The sequence below is a fragment of the Myiozetetes cayanensis genome, unplaced genomic scaffold (assembly GCF_022539395.1).
Source record: "Myiozetetes cayanensis isolate MyiCay16 unplaced genomic scaffold, myiCay2020 scf4, whole genome shotgun sequence".
NCBI classification, from domain to species: Eukaryota; Metazoa; Chordata; class Aves; order Passeriformes; family Tyrannidae; genus Myiozetetes; species Myiozetetes cayanensis.
The window spans coordinates 39,154,906-39,178,202 of NW_026087631.1; the positions used below are offsets into that span (position 1 = coordinate 39,154,906).

The 23,297-nt window shown below is 38.4% G+C and overlaps 1 long non-coding RNA gene across 1 annotated transcript; it reads left to right on the forward strand.

Annotated features, from left to right (window-relative positions):
- The first annotated feature begins 1,621 nt into the window (after positions 1 to 1,621).
- LOC126647491 (uncharacterized) lies at positions 1,622 to 13,127 on the forward strand. The gene is made up of 5 exons (XR_007630616.1): positions 1,622 to 1,747; positions 7,457 to 7,576; positions 8,169 to 8,314; positions 11,278 to 11,359; positions 11,568 to 13,127. It is a non-coding gene; the product is annotated as an uncharacterized LOC126647491 (long non-coding RNA).
- Positions 13,128 to 23,297: the final 10,170 nt, after the last annotated feature.

Consider the following 23,297-nt stretch of genomic DNA (forward strand, 5'->3'; position numbering starts at 1 on the left):
CCTCCAGGGACTGGAGGAGAGCTGGGTGGTGACAAAAGAGTCATGTCCAAGTGTGTGGCTAGAGGCCACCAGGAGGAGCCCTGGCCAGCTCTCCGCAGGCGCTCACACTGCTGCTGCAGGTCTGTGGGCAGCTGGATGGTCAGGAGCTCCTCCTACCTGGTGGCCAGTGACTGATGACACTGTAGATGGTATAACATCATGTTCCTCGAAGTTGTGGTCCAATAATCAGTTTGCATAGAAAGTGAGGAACTTGTCTCCAGGGTAGGGAGAAATTATCTGTAAAAAGGTACCCCCAGAAAGCCCAGGTGCATGTGTGCCCTCTGACCCTAGACTTCCCATCAGCTGGATTGATGCTGGAGCCAGGACCCATGATCTCTCTTTCTCACTCCCACTTCTTTAATCTCGCTCTCTCTTCCCTTTCACCCTATCCCTTTATCCAAACTCCACTGCCCTGTACTTATACCAGGAAATCAGGGACTAATTTATACCAATTTCCATGCCAAGTGTGTAATTTACGAATAAAACTTTGTAGCCTTTGCAGACCATTTGACTCTTGTCTCTTCTACAGATTCCTATGAATCTTGAGTGCTCCCTTCCCATTAAGGGTGGCATGCCACACCCACTGACAGTGCCAGAGTGGGCAGCTTCCAGGCTATGTACCAATAAATCTGGTATTAGACTGTTAACAAGACAGAGCTCTCCTCAATCTTCTCTTCATCCCTAAATCTCGTCATGCCTCTCTGAGCTGCTGGAGAAGAGCATGAAGTAAGTTTCCCAGGATTTTGTGAGAAATTAGGGGCAGAAAAAGAGGAACTGAATAGTAGGTAGAAAATTAAAATGCAAAAATTTTTCTAAGCCTTCATCATGGAGTTTTGTCTTCACAGCTTTAGCTGGGAGTTTCAGCCAGGTCAAAACCAGTCACTGAAGTGGGCTCCTGCAGTTTTGCAAGAAGCTGATTCAATATGCATGAAACATCGCAATGCAAAACACAGAGAACAGGTAAAGAGAAGGAAGTAAGAAAGAGTAAAATGTTGTTAACATAGAGAAAAGCAACATGAGAAACAGTATTTTAAATGTGGCCTAAAACAGGAATCCCATGTTGATAAACATTTGACTGATTACATTTCTGAGGCTGAAAATGTTCATATATATCTATATATAGATATATGTCACAGGGTTTTTTGATTTTCAGTAGAGGTAAGAGATTTGTAAAAAAATCTAGCCCAGACTGATTTTTGCAAGCAGCTAATGCAGGTCCTGCTACATTATATGAGTAGAGCAGTTTTCTGTTGGAAAACAGTTAATTCAGGTCAAATTCAATGAGTATATACTGCTGTCTTGAACACATGGATAAAATAGGTGGGCAGCAAGGCAGCCAATTAGTTGGGGCTGTGGTTTGCCCTACAGACAAATATTATGTATTTGATTTCAAACAGTTAAAACTGATAATGCTTTGGGTATTTTAAACACAGCATGCAGTAAAACACTTCCTACTCTTGCATCAAGAGTGGATGTAATGCTGACAACTAACACAGCTCTCCTGTATACAGCAGACTCAAAACTAGTTTCTCCCACTTGGCAGAAGAGAAGCTTTAGCAGTCTCCCTTCCTTCATCTGCTTTCAGGCATTTCAGGTTGGACAGAAATCTGCTTTAGATAGCATCTTCCAGCAATGCTAAGACTTCTGCTCTAGGACTGCAGCTCCCTTGGCCTGCAAATCATTGGGTGGCCTCTCGTTTCCTCCTCAGGTGGGTGTTGCACTGGAAAAATGGGTCTCATTATGCATCCCATGGAAACAGATGAGACAAGGTGTCAAGAAGAGCCCATCTGTTTGGTTTTGGTTTGTTTTGGTTTTAATATTTAATCTTGTCAGTAAAGAAGTTTAAATTCTTCATTCCTTTAAAATTTATATTGCTGTGAAAAACTCTGATTACACAGCTGGTTACAAAAATTTTTCTTCTAAGTATAAAATAAAGTAGTAGATGGTCTTTTCACTCACACTAGGTTCCATACATGTGTAGATCTCATGCATGAAGTACTACGTACTGTTGCTGCCCCTGAGTGAAATAATCCAGCTTTTCAACTAAGAGGTGTAAGGATACATCAATACTGTGTTATTATCATCATCAGGAACATATCCAGTTTGAAGCACAGTCACCTGAAAAGTTGGAATTAATTTTGAGTACTTTGTTCCCTGAAGTCTCATTCCAATTTTTTTTCCCATTTTTTCGACTCCATTTTAGAAAACCTTGAAACTGCGTTTGAATGGTTTTCAAATCAATCCATATTTTTAAAATGTGGAATGCCACTAGTCTGTTTTGGCAGCGCAAAAAAAAATAAATTATAGCTTGGTCAAAACCTTGTACAGGGTAGCTGATATGTTCCGTAACAGCTTCTCCTTTAGCAAAGCTTGCATGCAGTGCCTAACCTCCAGCACTTGGGGGTGTCTTCTGACAAAAGAATATGTCTCCGACTTGCTACAGCACGGCTAACAGGTACCAGCAGCAGCTCTCTCTGGTAAAGATCATCGATGTCATATGGGAAGTTCTTCTGACTCTATCAAGTCCTTGGGTAGGCTAAATCTGTCTTCTTGTTTCCAAAATAGATTGGTCAGTGACAAATCTTTTCTCTTCAGTGCCTGTGTGAGGATGTATCTCTATGATCAGCAGGGGATGTCACAGGCTTTCTCAACATGCTGCTCTTTCCTTCAGAAAGACTGACAGCAATATTCCTGGTTGGCATGTGGTAATTTCATCCAACGCCAGCTATCTGAGGGAAGTTTGCTATGTACGTGTCTCCTATAAAAATGCACAAGCACATACTAGGCACAATCTTCTTTGTGGATGGTCCCATCTTTATGCAGTTTCCCAGTTCTGCATCTTTCTTTGCTCTAGAACAGGTCATCCAGTGCAGACTGCAGTGATGCAAATTCAAATGAACTTTGTTGCTACGGCAGCGTGCTCACACCTGTATATTAATCTTGTGCCACAAGTCATGCCTCTCTTTAGGCAAGAAGGATGAGCTCTGCAGGAGATTAAATTCTGGCACAATGTCTTTAGATGACCAGAAGCTAACACAAGGCTTTTCTAAGCAGTGTCTTCACAGTTAAGTTGGGGTACTGCGCAAGACAAACATGCAATGAGTAGCATTTACATCAATCTTGTAGCTTGAATCCACTTTACAATTAGTGTAAACTGTCTTCTGAAGCTCCTGCCTACGCCCAACAAGTGTAGATTGTCTGGAGTGCAAACAAAATGATCTCTTGTATCGGCTTTTTCTTACGTCCTTACACTGTGTAAACTCTTACAAAGTTTGTTGAACTTGTGAAATATGCAAAGGACCTGTTGCAAAAAAATCTTGATTTGCTCAGAAAGAGGAAAATCTGCCCTGCCTGCATCAGTGTCAGAGAGGATAAAAAGGTACCATTTAACATTAGCGTAGGTCCATATAGCAAACAGGATAGGGCATGTAGCACATATCCTCACTGACATATAAAGTGTAAGTTTTTCTTTTCTCCTTGTGCCCAGAGATAAATAAGAAACAATAAAAAAATCTGCACTCTAGTACACATCTAGATGTACACAGGGAAAAGAAAGACTGTAGAACCATCACTGAATTCTGGTGTTCAGTTCTTCAGTTTCCCAGCAATGTTTCACAGAGCAGTCCTCATCTCCAGGACAGGTGGGATGATCATAATAGCTGAACACCTATTCCCCAGTAACTGCTACATCCCACGGTACCTACACGGGCAAACAAGCAGTTTTGCAAAGCAATTAATTCATTATTGAGCTCAAAGTTAAGGTTTTCCTCTGGGCCCTGGCTCTTTCTGTTGCTCATTTTCAGAGTTCCACAGTATCTTGAAGCCTAGCTGTCTGAGAGGTATTTAATCCTGTCCTCAAAGCCCATGAAGGCTCCTCTGCATACCTGTGGATTTGTCTTCATTAGATAGTTCTGTGACACAAGCTGCTGCCCCCACAGTTTGCTTAGTGCTTCTTATAAGACTGATATAATGAGGTGCTTGTTCAAGAGAAGCAAACCCTCAGGAAAAGATGATTAGGCAGAAATGGAACTTCCTCCCAGCCACAAACCAACTGTAAACAAATAACTTCAACATTTGCCTTCATATATGTTAGTAATTTAAACAAGCTAGGAAACATTCCTTCTCTTTCTCTGATAAGGCAAATTCTTTTTAATTTTTGCATTACTTCAAATTAATGTTTCCTCTATTTCACACATACTAGGTGTATTTTCTGTAAGAGATTATCAGATTGTAGGTGTCTGCTTAAATTCTGGGTAATTTTCTCAGTTGATATTTTGCTCTGGTTTTATATGAGGTGTTACCTCTGTCCCTTATTTTTGTCTCTGTCTTTAGATGTCATGTCCACACCAGCTTTTATACTGTTTAAAAATAGACTCACATTTATATTTCAAATAAAGTTTTAAGTCCTTAATTCAGTCCTTCACAGAACATTGTCTTGAATATGTGTTCTTCCCAATGCACTCAGATTTTTGATAGAGTGATATCTTTATTTGCCAATGTATTGAAAAAGCCAACGTTTTCAAACTTGTAAAAGATCTAAATTACCACAGTCAGCAAGGAAGGGTGTGGGGAAAAAAAAATAAGGAAAATTTGTTATTATAAGATAGCAAGATAAAACATAAACCCATAAGTACACAGAAACTTTCTGTTATTTCAAGCTTATGCTCAGAAACCCAGTTTTACCATGAAGCCAATAACCCCAATCTGAAGTTCAATGATAATAAAAAAATCTTACCATTATTTTGTAGTAAAGCAGAAATCAAAAGGAATTTGCCTTTTCAGAGAATAAGGAGGAATGTGTTTCATCAGCACTCTCTAGAAGTCTAAGGTAAACAACTCAAGGTTTTGTCACAACTAACGTAGTACAGTGTATTTTAAAAAAATGTCTACATTAGTTTTAGGCAGTAAAGCAGTTGCTGAGAAGTTTTCTCAGATGAGCAGCATCTTTTTCAGGACTTCACTTATACTGAAACTCATCAGGATGATAAAAAATCAGGTTTGTGCTACTAGGCACAGGACAATGTATGATCAAGAGCTCAAGAACATGTTATTTTCCACAGTCATTGACCCAATTGAAAACTATGGTATTCATAGCAGGTTTTAAATTATGAATGATAGAAAATAAAAACCTCATTTTATATTCTATTACTACTTCATGCCTCCATGGCCTCCCAGCATGGCCTGTCCTGTAACAGCTCCTACTGCATTTCCAGGAATGTCAGTGGTGAACTCAATGGATCCATACTTCGTGGGGGGTTTTGTGATGCATGTGATGGAATAGAGACATAGGAAAACTTGACTTGAAGGACATAAAATATCTATGCCATGGAGATAACTGTCAGACTTTAGCAAAATTGTCTGAATTCAATATAGTGATTCCCAGAAAAAACAACTTGTGATACATTTAATGGTAAAATAAAAGACAGGAACACTGCATACCTGTTAGTATGGAAAGGACAGAACTAAGTAGATAATGCTGCTATTCTTCTTCATTTGTTCTTCTTTTATTTTATGAGTATATGACAGGTCTTCTGTGGCTAAAAAAGGATCAGGGGCAAGGTCTGATGCCCAGACCTTCCCATGAAAAGAAGAATATAATATAATATAATATAATTTGAGATATAGGAGTAATTATTGGTAGACACATTTAAACCAGTCTTCCAAAGTAAGTATGTCTTTTGCATGAGTAGTATAACTTTTCATGAGACAAGACTGAAATACAGAATGTCTTGAGCATAGGAACATGTCTTTGGGGAAAAAAGAAAAACCTCAGCCCCTTTTAGAAGGTCAGAAAAGCCATAAGAAAACCAGCTATGAAAGGCAGTCCAGAATGGTCAACAAGGTCTCGAAGTGACTTGCCTAAAATCAAGCTGAAAACCTAATCCCCCCAGATAACTGGATTTGGCTAATAGAAGATTTCCTGAATCTCTCTAGGCTTGGGAACTGGCAGATTCACTGAAGCCACCATGCACCCACACTGCCAAGATGTTGCCTTTGGAGGCCCAAAGGACAAGGAATGCAGCAGCACTGTGTTGCTTCTGTTGTGGTTCTCTGGAACCCAGAACTCAGATAGGAAACAGAAGTACTTAGCAACTTGTTCATAAGGAAAAAAAGCAACCAGCTGTAAAATGAGACAACTGATAAAAGCCAAGTTAGACATTGGGAAGCTGTGGAGAGGCCCAAGTATCTGTCCTGCACAGAAGCTAAGTTATTTTTCAAAATTATTGTAGGCATTTATCTATTCCCCTTTAAAAAGACTCTAGATTTTTAAAACAAAATTCTTAAGAAAAATGTAGAAGCTGAAACAAGGAAGAGACTGAAACCTTTCTTAGTTAACCTGTGTAAGAGGAATGGCAAATTACTATGGCACATGTCAGGATCTGCAGTAAGTCAGAATTGTTGCGACCAAGCTGTCCCATGGGGTGCACTGCCCAGCAGTGAGGCATGGCTCCTGATGCAACCAAGATGAAGCAAATGCAGGATCTAGTCCCACCTGAAAATCCAGGCTCTCAGGAGTGATGAAGAAAAGCCAGACCACACAAAAAAACCCAAACCAACAACCAAAAAAACCACCCAAAAGACCAAACCAAACCAAAGACAAACAAAACCAACCAACCAAACCAAACCAAACCAAACCAAACCAAACCAAACCAAACCAAACCAAACCAAACCAAACCAAACCAAACCAAACAAACAAAAACAAAATAATAATAAGGAAGAATTCTGTATGACAAAACAAGCGTGGTCAGTGCAGGTAGATACTCTGTGCTGGAAAACATTCTGGGCCAAGAAGTTGCTGTTTCCCTGATGTGTGAGCAGGAATGTATTTCAAATTGCATCAGCTAGAGCTTTGCTCTGACACAGAAAAAATGTCTGTGCTAACACTAATACACGCAGATGAGAAACTGCCTGTATTCTTCTCTTTCTTGTCATAAGTATTTAGAAAAGAGAGAAAGCATTGTGTGCACACAGCATGATCGGTTAGTCTTGAGAAATGCTATTGTTCTCTCAAGTCCGAGAGTGTTTAGAGAACTGTGTTTGTATTTGTACACCCTTTGTACCCAGGCAACATTTCCTGCTTTTGCAATGCACCGAAAGTATGAGGAAGCATTGGGAACATTGCACACATTACCTCCAAACTCATGAGAATTTCTATGCTGAAAAGGTGAGAGGGCAAAGGATGGATAAACTTGAAAACTGTGATCTCAAAAGAAGTTATTTTTTCACAGAAAATGTTACCAATAATTTGGGAACCGAACGTATTGAAATGAAAGATAGATATCTACCCTTCTCCTTCCCACTCCTTACTTACTCCCCATCCAGAAAAAAGGTGGGACAGTGTCCCAGAACTCGCCCAGGAAGTCAGAGAAGGGTCATGCACAGCACCACATTGCACAGAGGTTTTTCTTGTCTCCAGGCTCTTTTATTCCTCTACTAATCAGCAACGTGGAAAGTGGGAGAGGAGAAGTCACTACTGCAGCAATAAAAATTCATCAAACAAACCACTGATCATGGTAGAAAGCTGCTAAAGAGAGAGGTACGTAAAGGAAAATATTGGCATATGTCTGTGTTAAAGACCACGGTATGTTTCTGAGAAGAAAGCTGAAAAGGATGAAGGTTGTTTGACGGCATGTGTGGAAGGGATTGCTCGCTCACCAGCGCGGCAATGCCCTGAAGGACTGCAGAGCCTCCCGGAGCTCCGGTGCACACCAGAACAGCCAGAGCACCACCCGAAGAGCAGCTCCCGATAGTACAGCGCAGCAGGCACAAATGAGGCTTCTGTGCTCTTTTCCTGTCACTTTATTTTTATGTCCAACCACGGAGCTCTCAGTTTGAAACTAAAATAGATGATCTCATTGATGTTAGCCACGCAAGTTTTAAGAACGTGAGTTGCAACTTTGTGGTTGCTTGTAAAACTGCAACCCTTGGCTTTCCAGGGTTTGTTCCCTCTTCCAACCTAATGCCTTTTCTTTAAGTTAAAGAATGTCCCTTGAAATTTTTCTTCCTTAAGAGAATTAACAACTTCACCCAAACCTAATTATTTTATAGATTTCCAGTCTTAAACAGAGTACTCCTCTGAAAGCCAATTCTGAAATCAGTACATTTTTTTTTGTTGTTGTTGCCTCCAGGTATGTCAGCAAACTTAATGTGCTGGGAACAGAGGTATGCGCTCCTAGAACCTGAGGATCTTGTCTCTGCCCCAGCTGACCCCCAGGGAGGACAAGGAGCAAAGCCACCTAAATACCAGTTCAACACAAAAGAAACTCGAGTACAGGTTTGTCCTCTTTATGCAGTGATTCCTATTCCACATAAAAACAATAAATCAACTAAATTAGCTGGTATTATAATATTTGCCCTCAAAATATGGATTTTAATATGTCATTGACCTATGGCATGCTGGGCGTTACTCAGCACTGAGATGTCAAAGCTCTTCATAGACTAATGGGCACAGCCAGCTGCATACAGAACACAGTAGAAACACCACCACTGCTTCTCCCTTTAGTTAATGTCAGTAATGTGCTCTTACACAGAACTGTTACTGTGTGGCAGGAATAGGAGACATCCTAAGACGTTCCTTACACATTATCATAAGGTTTGGAAATTTCTTGTTTTCAGGTCACGTAGAAAACACATAAGGTATTGGGGTTGGAACTGAATGACCTCTGAGGTTCCTCACAACCTAAACTCGTCTATGATTCTATGGAGAGACATAGTAGACATATAACTGAAATAAAATAAGTCATTCAGGTACTTCTGCCAGTTAATGTATTTACTTTGCCTTGTACACTTCATCTGAATGGAAAGATTGTCTAGAAAATACTGTCGATTTCCAGGAAAAATGCCAGGAAGCCTGTTTGGATGACCATGGAGCTTTTGGTCAAACTCAAACACAAAAAGGAAGCATACAGAAAGTGGAAACAAGGACAGATTACCTTGGAGGAATACAGAAATCCTGTCCAAACATCCAAGGAGGTAATTAGGAAAGCAAAAACCAAATAGAGTTTAACGTAGGAAGCACGTCAAAGACAAGAAGGTTAAGCACATGTAAGAGTACCTAGGTGACAAAAAGAAGACTAGGGGAAATGTGGGCCTATTACTCAGTGACCATGGTTAGGGTTAAGGGACCTGCTTATGCAGCACATGGAAGAGGTTGAAGTACTGAATGCCACTTAGTCTTTACTAGCCAGGATGGCCTTCAGAGATCCCAGCTCTCAGAGACCGTGGGGAAAGTCCAGAGCAAGCAATATGTACCCTTGCTGGAAGAGAATCACATCAGGTAATACTTAAATAAATTGAATTTACATAAGTCATGTGCCATGATCCAGAAGCACCCACAAGTGCTGAGGTAACTGGCAGATGACATTGTGACGCCACTCTCAACAATCTCTGATCATGGCAACTAGAAATGCCTGATGACTGATAACTGGGTCTGTTCAGCCCAGACAAAAGAAAGCTGAAGGGGAATATCATCAGTCTATATAACACAAATATATAACAAGGGTACAAAGAAGATAGAGCCAGGCTCTTTTCAGTGATGCTTAGTGACAGGCCAAGATGTAATGACACAGATGAAATGCAGAAGGGTCCCTCTAAACATCAGAAAACACTTTTACACTGTGAGTGTGACTAAGCACTAGCACAGATTAGTCAGGGAGGGTATGAAGTCTCCATCCTTGGAGATATTCAAAAGCCATCTGGACACGATCCAGAGCAACAGTCTCTAGGTGGCCATGCTTGGGCACCCATGTTGGTTGGACCAGATGACCTCAAGAGATCCCTTCTGGTATCAACCAGTATATCTTTTCTGTGATTTTATGATTCTGTGAAATGCAATGCATAGGTTTGTATCTCCTCCCGACCTATTTAGGAGTTTTGGATACAAAACAAGATAGGACTCATTGTTCTCATAAGGCTGTGCTTCCCATCCAGCCTAGAAAGGCAGAAGAGACTTTTTTCAGGTTCTATTGGTACTTCTGCTTCTCAGCTAAAACAAGAAAGTACACCAAGTGATCTGACTGATAACAGAAAGTCAAAATTAAAAAATAAAGGGAAACATTAGCACATCAATGCAGTTCTAAATAATACTAGGCTCAAATTCATATGCATTTGTGTCTTAACCAAAGCAGCCCTCAATTCCCAGTCCTGAATTGCCTGAGCCATGAAGACACACTGAGAAAACTGATGAAGCTGGTGGCATCATGTGTAGCTTTTTGAAGCTGATATGGGGACTTCAGTGGTTTGCACTCTACAAAGTATAAATACATTTGTATATTACCAGGACATTTGCAATTGTAAACTGTACATAGGAATAAATTATTAAATAAGAAACACTGTTGAGCTAATGAGGGTTAATGACAGTATAATATCTCATATTAATTTCATAGCAGTTATAAGCTTAAAGAATGGTCTGAACATTTTACAGGAGAAAGGCTGGCTACTTTACCACATGACCCTTGTGAGTCCCTTCAGCTCAGAATATTCTGTAACTTCTGTCTGCTGAGCTATTGTGTTCACAAAATATTAGCACTTAATGCTCTTACTAGCACAAATGCATTCATTAGCACAATGACAAATGCAATATGTTTAAAATAGTGCCAAACAAGGGAGAATTTAATCAACAAGCAGAAATCGGACGACTACCTTTGTATTCACAGATTTGTTTAGGAAAAAGCAGGTAATATTCCTTACTCTACATACAGCTTTCATGAAGCAAAATTTATTTGTAACATATTATCAAATATATTTCCTTATTTTTCCTTGTTTTACTTATTCAGATTAGATGTAACAAGTATAAAATTCTTCTCTAGATAAGATATCACAGAAATCATTAAGATCAGCAAGCTCCTTAGGCATATCTTTTTAGGCTACATTAATATTCTAGTGTGAAGTGACGTCAATTAAATTCCATTTTTATTTGGTCTGTGTGATTAGCTATGACATAAGGACTCAGTAGGAAATGTAGAAAAACTTAATTTTCACCTCTGTGTACAGCGTTTTACTCTTTTGTTAAGCGCTCAACACTGGTTGTTGTTTCTGTAAAACTCAATAGCAGCATGTATGTTATTTAAACATCTTGGGTTTTGAAAAAATCACTGAGCTCTTCAGTCGTATCTTTTAAAATAGTTCGCATTTGTGATGAACAACTGGTGTTTCGAAAAAGGAAATGAAAAATCCTCCACAAACTAATTGGAATCATTCCCTTTTGTCCATGTTTTCTCTGTGTCCTGCCCTCCCCAGATTTGAACTACATCTTAAATACAGAAGCAGCATCACGCTGAGGAGGGAATTGTTTTTCAGGGAACCCTTCCTTCCAAAGGTGGTAAGCAAACCTACAAAATAAACATATTAGCAAAATGCTATATTTTAAATTATAAACTACAGAGTCATCCTTTGTGACATTTTAATAGATATTATTAATATGTAGTGCTTTCTTCACACTACTGATATTTTAAATGCAACACCTAAGAAAAGAGAGTAATAGAAATATTTATCACACTTCCTAAAAGTATCCTGCTTTTTGCTCCAAGATCTCAAGCTGTGATGAAACAGAAGGTCAATGCAGGCAGTAGATGGATTATTTCCTGAAATTGCCACAATGCCCAAAGAAAGAGGGGTATGGGCCATTCCTCCTAAACTACCCATGCCACAGGGACAGCCATCCTGCAGCCCTCACAGCCAGGCAGGTAGGCAACAGCTCCAGCTCATCTTCAGTGCTCCTTGGATACTTCTGCTCATCCAGCCCAGCTAAATGCTGCACTGGCTATGAACCTCCCACACTCCCTTTAACTGTCTGTGAGAAGTAATTTTCTTGTGTTAATTGACAAAAGATTTACTATTTGTCTGACTAGGAGGACAAAAGGGGAAATAACAACCTACTCTGACCCAGTGGTGGTTAGAAGCATCCTGAAACTCAATCAGTCATCATTAGGAAAGGAGATCGACAGTAAGCTCAAACAAAGTTTCAGTTTTGTTTGTTCTAAAGCCAGTGAAATAATTCATTTTTCCCATCATTTCAGAATTTGAGTGCAATCTAGAGAATGCTAAATAAACTGGCAAGCATAGGATTCAGAGCTACTGCTGAAGTTTAATCATATTCACATGTGAATTCACTGGAACCTGATGAGTTACCATCATATGTCTGCTTGTTTATTTTATTCATCCTTTTCCATATTCACAGCTTTGTCAGAGATTTATAAAAGTTACACAGTTCCTATTTTACCTCTGTTCATACAATTAAAAAGAAACTGTGAAAAAAAAGTTCGCCAGTTTCCTTTCCTTCCTTGAGAAGTTCTTGAAAACCTATCTGTTCTGGGACACGCTCCACCTGCGAGGCAGATGCCTCCCTGGCTTGTGCTTTATTTGCTTGTGTGCCTTAAACTGGATATTCTTTTGGTAGCAGGTCTGCTAAGCACCTGGTATGCTGCCTTCGTTGGAGGCGGCTGTATTTACGCTTATAGCACTACTAGTTCTGTATTGTTCTGTGTTGGAAAGAAAGGAACATGCTGTTAAACTGTCAGCTTGCTCCACCGTGCTTCTTGTAATATGACTTTGCAGCAATGATTCTCCTGCAATGACATTAGTGACGACAGCAGTCGCGACACCAGTGGTGATAATGAAAGTATCTGAGGTTAATTTTTAATTTTTTTTTCTATAACAGAAAGCAGCAGGAATTAATTAAGCAGTTTCTTATGAAGCAGTTTCTGTTCCAGTTATCTGCACAGTTTACTTAGGCAGGGTAATGGTGTAACTGCACTGCTTTGCTCAACACCTGAGGCAGCTTAGTGATTAGGAAATAGGGAGAAAAGTCAAGGAACTTGTCAAGGGACTAGGTTTTGTGCTTGTCAGAGTGAAAGAGAAAAAACCTACAGGTTTTCATGGAGAAGGATAAAGCCTGTGGAATTCAATGCACAATTCTGAAACAAATTGATTAATAATAGACATTCAGTTGTTTCTTCTCATACATCCCTGCTTTTTATACATCAGAATTATTATCAGCAGTATAACAGGGGAAAATGTCAAGGTTTTTACTTTGATGGTGTTGGATTTTTTTTTACATCATTAGCACTTGTTACCATAATCTGTATGGTACTGCCATAGTTTGCTTATAGCTTTGATCATGGCATCATCTAATGAAACATTAGATTGGATTGTTTCCTGTGACTATGTTTCATTTTCCATAGGAAAATGAAAAGCCAACCTGAGATGGTAAAAGTGTCTTAACAGAGATAATATCCAATATTTAATAAAATAAGTAATTAAATACAGTATTTTAAATAATAGAACAATTCTGCATCAAAGGGTGAAGCAGATTCCTGTGGGATGTAGCCAAAGCGTATATTCTACATCTGGAAATGGGTAAAGAATATCATTAGCTGTTTACGAGACAGATCAGAATCATGACACTGAGGCTCTTGGTGACCACCCAGTTGCTGATAGCATTGTGGTACTCCACACCTTGCTACAACTCTGCAGATACCACTCTACTACCACTTTGTACAGTGTCTCATAAGACAGAAGTGCTTGGAGTGTTTTGCTTAGGCTATGAATCCCAGAAGAGCATCTGTTCTGCTTGCGGATCAACAGTGCACACCACGCAGAATTTCCTCTACAGTTTATTCCTACAATTTATTGAACAAACCTCATTCTTGAACATTCATGGGTAAATAAAAAGGGTAAATCTCATTTCAGGCACCCAAGCACTGCAAAATGAAATCAGTTACTGCTCTGAAAATTTCTGCTCTTCTCTCTCATAACCAGCCACACAACCAATACGAGTAGAAGATTCACACCCAGTAACATGAGTGGTTTCCATGAGCTAAGGGGAGAGCTGCTCACAAGAGTAGTGCCAAGGCAACTGGAAGTCTGACGCTACCTTATAAACACAGGAGATGGGACAGAAAGGGAGGCAGCCATGACAGGACTCTGCAGAGGAGCAGGAGCACCAGCAGCACCTTGGAACATCTGTGCAGGGCCATGACACTTGCAGCCATGCATCTAATGGTCTCACTGTACATGGGCCTCTGATTTAGACAAAACTAAAGAATCCCTGTCTTCAGAACCCAGCTGTTGTTTGGGGCCTATGGTAATAATTGTGCTGTGTTTTGACTTTAAACCAGATTTTTAAGGAGTGCATTTAGAAATTTAGAAGTTCACACCTTAACACACAGAATTTAGCTGGATGGCCTCTTAAGAAGTCCCCCTGTGTTCAGGTAACCAGACTACATGAGTTTTATTTCAGAAATGATCCCTCCAAACATATTAATACTTAAAAATTATTCGAAGCTATGCCATTCTACCACTCTACACTTTACTATCATAGCCTTTGCTAATAAGTTGTACCTGATGACTGGGATAATAGTATTTTAGCTGCTTTTCCAGAAGACATTATGTTTTTGCTTATACTGAGAGTAAGGTGGATTTTTCCTCTGCTCATTTCCCGGATGTGCTTACTTTCTGTCTCAGGAAAATTATGCTCTCCTGTCTGCAAAGCTTTGCTCTGCCAGTAAAGCTGCTACTCTCATTTGCAACATTCAGGACCCAACTTATTAATATTTGAGAATTGTGAGATTTACTAGAAAATGTGTTTAACAAGGCATTTCAGGAACACTATGTGCTCTATGCCAATTAAACTTGCTGAAGTTTCTCTAGGTGCTCCCATGCACCTATGCAAAGAAGGGTTTAAAGGCCACCTCAGTCGAATGGGTATTCTTCATAGTCTTCTTACATGCAGCTTATGACTCCACAAGAACGAATTGAGAAGAAAAGAAGACACAAGTAACATCTCAGGGTTGTTTCCTTGGATACCAAAATACCCTGATTTATAAGCTGTATCACTAAAATCATGATAATTTTAGTTGCTTTTTACCCCTTTTACATGCTTCTCTGAATTATGAACCTGAGATTATGTGTTTATCTCAATGTGTAGCTGTGAAATATTATAACTAAAAGGAAATCAATTTGAGATTAGTTCATTTTGTTTATACTGGTAAGCAGAAGGGAAAAAAAGTTTTTGAGGTCCTCTCCTCTGATGTGACATACAACCTCCCTTTACTTTACTGGGAGTGCCACGAGTTTATCAAACCATAAAATCTGACCTTTGCCTTTATGAAGAATCGATCTTGAAATCCTTTGTTAGGCCTTGTATACATGTTCTCCCCTGGAGAGTGTGTATGATACTGTAAAATAGTGTTTTACACATCTGCAAACAGGACACACCACTGCAAACGTGCTCACCACAATGAACACCTGCCTCCTAGTAACAACCCATTGAGCATCCAGGAAAAAAAAAAAAAAAGAAAAAAAATCACATGATATTATGGAGAAACATTTCCCACTTTTTTCAAACAATTTAGCAAAAAAAATAGTTTTTTAAACTTAAACGTTTTTCATGTTTAAAGAGAAAGCATGTCTTTGGGGTGGGACTCTGTGAGAGCTCCCTTGCCGTCAAAAAGCAGTTCGAATGAAAATCTCCCTGTACTAGGGAAAGAATGCTACATCAGTAGCATTAGGATTCTGGCTAATTGCACAATCATACAGCTCTTACATGCAGACAAGTCTTATATTGAGTCAAAGTACATGTTTACAATTACAAGATTAGTGGATTCAAGACTTTAATCAGGTTACCGGCAGCAATCAATCCAGCCTTTCTAGTTCCTTTTCATTTTTTTTAGTTCACTTGCATGTCTAGCTACTGTTTGTCCCATGTGCAGTCTAGGCATTCAGAAATAAAGGGTGTTTTTCATTTATCATGTTAATTAGAACTTGATAATAGCTGCCAAGTGGTAGAGGTATAAAAAATTAGGCTGAAATCATGCCAGTTTCTCTGTGGTTGGGAAGTTTAGGGATAAGTATTTACATTCTGCTATGGATAGCAAGGACAAAAATACACTGTTTCTACTTCTATTTTTCCCTATCAAGACACCTACACTGCTTTCCCTTTCTGTCTCCCAATCTTTTCTTCTACTTCCCTTTTAACTTTTCCTAGGGCTATTTTTTCTCTTATTTGCCAGACCTTCCCTGTCAAATTCTCTTTCATTTATAACACAGTTTTGCCTAATATTTATGGCCAATACTATAAAATGTGGGTTAATAATGCAACAGTATAAAACTGACACAAAACAGATGGCTACTTTAATTCTATGTTAAATAACTACTCATGAAAAATGTCTTAAATTTTCTATAACATAAAGCAGCAATAAAAAGAAAAAAAGTGTGTACAGAGTTTAAAAAATGCTAAGGGAATTGCTTATCAAAGATTTGTCATATGTTGAGTGAGTTTTAAAGATGGTCCAAGGGCCGAATTTCACATGTGACTAGCAGATAGGTGATGGGAGCATACAACACAGAACTGGACTTCTTATGGAGTAGATGGGTGGCCTGAGCTCGCTTCTTCAGGTACTTTGAAGGGTTAGAAGACTTAAATGTCTAAAGTTAGACACTTAATGAAGAGTCTTTCTTCCTAAAAGGTTGTTTAGAGAATTTATGCAGACAAGAACTGGGCAAAAGCAAGCTTGTTAGGAAGGAGACTATTGAGAAGATTTGACTAAGAGTCTTTTTTGGTGGTTGTAACACTGCATGTGACTTCACTGCAACAATGCTTTGTTCTTTGCAATTTCCTTAGTAAAAGGACAGTGCATTTAGCCTGAAGAGAGACTGAAATTCTGCAAGAACAGCTGTTGTAGCTAGTAAGTTCTTAACATGTTTGGTGCCTACCATGTGTGCTTTATCACTTCTGCACTGATAAAGCAAGTATGGGGATGCTCTTGCTTCTGACCTTTCTAACTATACTTATATGACATTTGTATACTCTGTTCCTCCGATAAATAACAGCTTTTGATTAGTATGTGAATGGATGTTAATTGCTTATTCTGTTTCTTCCTATAATGATGCTGTATGACAAACTCCTAGTTCTTGTTCAGTTCAAATGTTCAATTCACTGTTCACAATAATTAAATCCTCCAGGATGATACCACTACGGTAGAGGCTTATGCAGTACTCTGACTATTTAATATGTCATTTTTGCCTGAATAAACAAAAAATTCTACTTCTGACTGTGTAAAGCTAGTAAGTACCTTCAGATCTAAACATCAAATAAAACTAATTTTAATTCACCATTTTTTTCTGAGATTGTATGAAATGGAAGTTTGCCAAGTCATTCGGTTGCAATCTTGTAAATTTTGCTGTCAGGCTTATTTGATGACTAATGTATCTCACAGAAGAGGATTGAGGGGGAGGGAAGAAAATGCACATATAGGTTATAGTAATCATTGCCCTTATTTCTGTATTTAAGACTTTGAGCTGTGACAAATTTTAACAAAGGTATATGTTGGATTTTGCAACTAAGTCTCTGGTTTGCCTTAAAGACAAAAAAAAAAACCCCAATCCTTGGACAAGATACTCAGCTACTAACAACAAAAAAAAAACTCTATATCAAAATTGCCATAGCTTATATTTGCTATGTTTATTTTTATTGTTTTGGTATTTTCACAGAACTCCATTTTATTTTGGATTTGATCCTACCAAAATAATTGAGGAATTTGCTATCAATTTTAACAGCAAGAGAACCAAATCCTTAGTGGCCTGAAAAAGTCCACTGATAGAACAACGAACTTTTCAATCTCCCCAAACCATTAGTTTTTTTTCAGAATAAGTTAGATCTGTCTTGTAATAAATGCTGTTGCACATAACATTTCTCCAGTCCCAATCCTTTAGACGTTTGGTATTTTCTGGAAGACACTGATTTGGTTGAGCCAGACTCTCGAAGAATTTGTCACTATGCCAAATGAGAACTGTCACTAAAAACATTCTACCAACCAAATACCAAATGGCTGACTCAAAGTATGTCAGATTTGACTGTGGGTATGAAAAAATGATGTTTTTATTTAACACGGTGTTGCAACTCAAACACAGTTAAGAAGGGAGTTTTACGAATTATTATAGTAACACACTGCTGGCTCAAGGACAACTTGTTGTCCACCAATAACAAGGTCAAAGAAACAATACAAAGCACTTAAGATGTTGCTTACTTTAACTATTTCTTTTGAAACACAAAATGCTCATAAAGAAAAAAGTTTATGCCAGTGTTCTGATCATGTGTATTTCTTTTAACCTGTTAACCAGTTGAGTGTTTAGAGTGAGATTTCACTGAATTCCTGTGCTAAAGTGCTATCATTAAACTTACTAACACTCAGGAATGACTATATTTTATCAAATAAACTTCCTAAACATGTGAGGCTGGGGGGTTTTTTTGTGTTTTGTTTTGGTTTTTTTTTTGGTGGGGGGGTGGGAGGGGAAGGGTGGTAGTGTTGCTAACGGATTTAGTATTTACTACCTAGATTCACAGTGGGGAAAACTGCATGGTAACAAATATGGTTTATATAGCTTATTTTTGACCTTTTCACTTGTCATGGGAAAGAATATCAGCTTATGGACTGCCAGACATGAAACCATCATAGCAAAGGGGGCATTGCTACCTTAAGAAACATAGACTAAAATGATAATTTGGAATAGTGTGAAAATATTTTTTAAGAAACTGATGCTCTGAAATACATTGTAGTAAATTTGTAGATAAAAAACAAGACTAAATTTCTGTGTCCTTTGGCACTACAGAACTGAAAGAAAAATACATGAAGCCTAAGATTTAACACAAGTCCACACAGCTCGAGTAATCACTTGAAAGTAGTAAGAGTGTAAGTCTTGGAAGTTTCGTGGACTTCTTCCTTAGTCTCTGATTCATGCTTCAACATTTCTAAGCGGTCAGGCTTTTGGCTCCCCACAGTTTTCCAGACATGCATTTGTACTGGATGAAGTAAAAAGAAGATTCAGACGCTCCAAAAGAAATCTCCTAAATATGCTCAATTTTGAGGATAGAGCAGGAGAAAGAATTCTGAATGTCTTACAAGATTTTTCCTGTCCCTCTGTTCTTGTTTGTTCTTTTATATTTATTACTTTGTTCTTTGTTTTGTGACTGGGAACAGTTACAAAAACTTTTTTTAGCTTTTTCCACAGACTTAGGAGCAGTAGCTTCTTAAGTAAAGAACGTTTGCTTGATTGCTCTCCAGCCTAATGTAGCATCTCATGTAGTATTAAAGAGTCACAATCTGCCTAATTATCACCATTTAGAATTAGTGCTAAAAGATGCTTCTTTTGGAGTCTTAGCTGTGTAGAATCACCCTTCTCTGGGCTAATTCCCTCCAGTGTATTTGCACAGCACCATGCTGTGCTGTACAGACAGACCATAGGAGGCAGCCTTAGCACAGGAATAGAATGTACCAGCATTTGTTTTCCCATATGGTGATGTGATACTATCATAGAAAGAGAAATACACTGCAACTCTGTTTCTCTGCAGTTATAAAAGAACGTGTCTGGGGAAAAAAAAACAAACGTGGGATCCGTCTCTACCTCCATCCAACAGAGGTGTCTCATAATTTAGAATTCCAGTTTAGTTAGGGAATAAAGCCATGTTTTTTAGTCCCATTGCCAACTGCTAAAGACCCACGCTTTGAAGACATTTCTGAAATAAGAGCAGTAAAGTTTACATGTAACCATCTGCATATTGCAAAAGCAATTTCTTGTTTTGAAATAATAAGATATCACACTAATACCTGAGAAATACACTTCTGAATACTCTAAGAAACTGAATTTCCCTCTCCTCAGCAATGTATGTGAGTAGTTATACACCCATGTGCACCTGAAGAGCAGGGCTTTGTCAGTCAAGTAGCACCAACACCCATGGAAAATGCACTGCATCTCACAGTTAACTCCTCTGAAGTGAATCCTGAGTACATTTTTCTCTAAAGATGAGATAGTCTTTATATGGAAAAACATAAGACAATGCTGAAAGACTAAACCCAAATTATTATCAGAGGGGACAGAATCCCAAGCATGGGAGAAGACATGTCTCTACATGGAAGATGTTGAGTGGCATTAGACGTCTCTGAAAGACAATCTTGGTCTGTCACACAGTAAACTGGGGGGTTTATACTCTATTGTCAAAAAACCTGAAGCAAGCACTCAGACCAGAGTGTACTTTGATTCAGTGTCCCAAACTGAATACATAGCTTTGAGAAGAACTAAGCCAGAAAAGGCAGCCAAAGTCTGCAGGGTGCAGGCTACAGGCTAATACCTGCTTTTTTGCTTTGGTTTGGGGTTTTGTGTGTGTGTGTGTGCGTGTCTGTATGTGTGTGTGTAATTATTGTTTTTTGTATTATTTAAAGATGTAAACATCTATCCTAGTTTGCATTCAAGGGAAATTTTTGTTTTCAAGATTGCTTCTGATATAAAGCAGAATCCTTATACTCCAAATAACACAATTTATTGTAAATAAAGAGTGTATCATTAGTGAACATTTAAAGCTTTTATAAATGCAATCTTAATTTAAATCTGATGGTTTTTTAAATGAGTTCAAGTCATCTTTTTATCTAAAATGACAGTTTTACAGTCATTACACTGTTATTTTCAAGAGCATGAAACTAGAAGGCTACTCAATAAAAATGTTCAGACAACATTTACTTCAACATTTTACTAATTTCTTCCCCTCCTCTGCACCAGTTTGCATCTATATCCTCTAAGCAATAAAATTAACAGGAAGAGAAAGACTGTTACAGAATTTCTCCATGACTGTTATTTCCCAGGGATTCCTGGGCATTAGATCACTTCAGGTGCATGTTCTAAACTGGGAAACAGAATTAAGGTCATCTAGTGTTTGACAGCTAAGAAAGCTGAACACTGGTCAGTTTCCAAATGAAAATGTGGAAAAACTTAATTAGCTACCAGAGCCTTGCATGCTTTCTGTTTGGTAGTGCTGGTATTTTAACTCAACCAGATGCTTCTCTCTCTTTCACTTTTAGAAACATTTTACAACCTCTTTTGTCTTACATGCAATTTCCCCTGTGGTCCTAGCTTAGATTATGTAATTATTTTCAAAAAAACAGGAAATATTGGCAACACTTAGACTGGAAATACTGTCTACATGTTATTAGCACCATTTAGGGATGGTCCGCAGCCTCATAGTTACAAAAACAACCAAAAAATCTAGCTTATCACAGAACTGTTCGCTAAGTAGGACAAATGCAGGGATGTGGGTGGCTAAAAGGATGCAGTCGTGAATGAGGAATACAGAAAGACTGAATCTGTTTGTAATCTTAGCTGGATTGAAGAAAATTATTTAGGGAAGAAACAGTTTTCCATATTTCGCTGTTTTCAGAAAAGTGCACCTGTTCTGTTCAAATATTAATGTCAACGGTACAAAAATTACAGTCTTGTTCAAAGGAAGGGGTAAGGATGATTAAGTTGTCAACTTGTAGACAAAGCTTATCTGAGTGACCGTGGCTCATGTGAGAACAAAGAGCTCTCTGATTTCTAGAGCAAAGCGGAGTGCCTAATTCTGCTACTTTGCTTGTGGAGTAGAAAACAAATGAAAGGCGGCGGCAGGGAAGGAGGGCAGAATGCACAAGCAATCAGTTCTTAGGTATCAAAAGCCCATGATCTTCTGAAAGCAGCCATCAGAAATCCAGGTAATCCCTACTGAATAATATATGTTTTATTAAAAGCATTCAGGACCCTTTTATAAGGCCTTCTTTTCTGCCCTTTTTTCAGTAAATAAAATGCAGGCTTAGTGTTGACATGCTGATATGACATAGCACATATCTCCTTCACAGTATGCAAGAATACAAAATGTTTATGGTATCTGCAACTACTAGACAGAAAGGAGAAGTTGCCTTTGAATATTCAAGCAAACTTAACGGACCAATAAATTTTAATCTCCTGTAAAGTGCATTCTTAATGAACATGCTTAATACTATATTAATATCTACCCTTTTTTTTATTTTCATAAGCTGATAAAATCAGTAGAACTGGAAAACAGATTGGTTTTGCTTTTTAATGTAATCTTGCATGTTCTTTAAAGACATGGGAGAGAAACATAGTGAAGAAAATTGCTTATTTTAATTAAGAGAAGAAATAGAACTCTTTGTAGTTCTATACAGTTTTAGGGGGAAAAAAATCTCTCCCAATTAACGTATCACAGAATTGTCTGCCTTCAGACAGTATGTTAAGTTTTACCTCCTGGATAAGTCATGTTCTAAAGGGACACTTTTGATGCAAAAGATTTTATTACCCACTGCTACTCACAAGACTCTGAATTACCCCCTTTACTTCATTTGCAGATTTCTATACATCTTTTTTTTTTCTTTGAATGTTGAGGAAAGTAAATCTTGTAAGTAACTTTCCAACTTTTCTTCAAAAATTGGTCCATGCTTACAGGATACGTAAAACCAAAGGAAAGTAAAAATGAAATTACCAATCTAGGCCTAAAATACTCACTGTGCATGTGCTGGACTCTGCATGCTGAACTCCCACTGTTAGTAGCTCAGATCAGTGCTGGTTCATGGATTTCAAGACAAAAAAAATTACTTTGATTATCTGATCTCACTCCTCTGGTGGTAGTAACACCTGGAACTCACGTAAGTATTCTGCAGTGACTGAGCACTCTGTACTGCTGTTCTTACGCAAACGCTTTGACAAAGTGAAGATGCAATAAAAATGTTAGATGTTCTGCACTGGCAATATGATCCAGCTGTAACTACTTATAGTTTCAGCAAAATTTATCTCAGACCTGTGCACCACTGGCTCTCCTGTTAGCATAAACTTGTTCTGGTTTAGGTGTGGCACACAAATGCAATTCTCCCCACATCACCACGAAGGTAAGTTTTTCAGGTAGAAAGGTAAAAACCTCATGAGCATAAAGCTACTTCATATAAATTGTTTGAAAGAGCCTCAACCAGAAAAACATATTTATACCAGACCATCACTCTGCCACAGCATTTTTGATCTGGAACTTTGAGTCTTAAAACTAACTTCAGTGTATTGTCAATACATGTCTTCAGTCACCCATATATAAAACTAAATAATAGCTCTTTTCTCAACTCAGATATTTTGTGGAAAAAGTACTTTGACTATGGAATGTCATTAATGTCCTCTACATAAACATCATCATCAATCTCATCAAACAGTGATTGTACCAAAAAAAAAAAAGTGTACCAAATTACCACTTACAGCTCCAGACTTTCTGCAGTTACCTAGCTAGCTCATAAGGTATAAGCAGCATAAAGTGTTATTCACTTGGAATTCAGCATGGAATTTTGGCTGGGAAAGACTTAACGTTCTTTATAGTAGCTAGTAGGGAGTTGTGGTTTGGATTTGTGCTGGAAACAGTGTTGATAACTCAGGGATGTTTTTGTTACTACTGAGCAGCACTT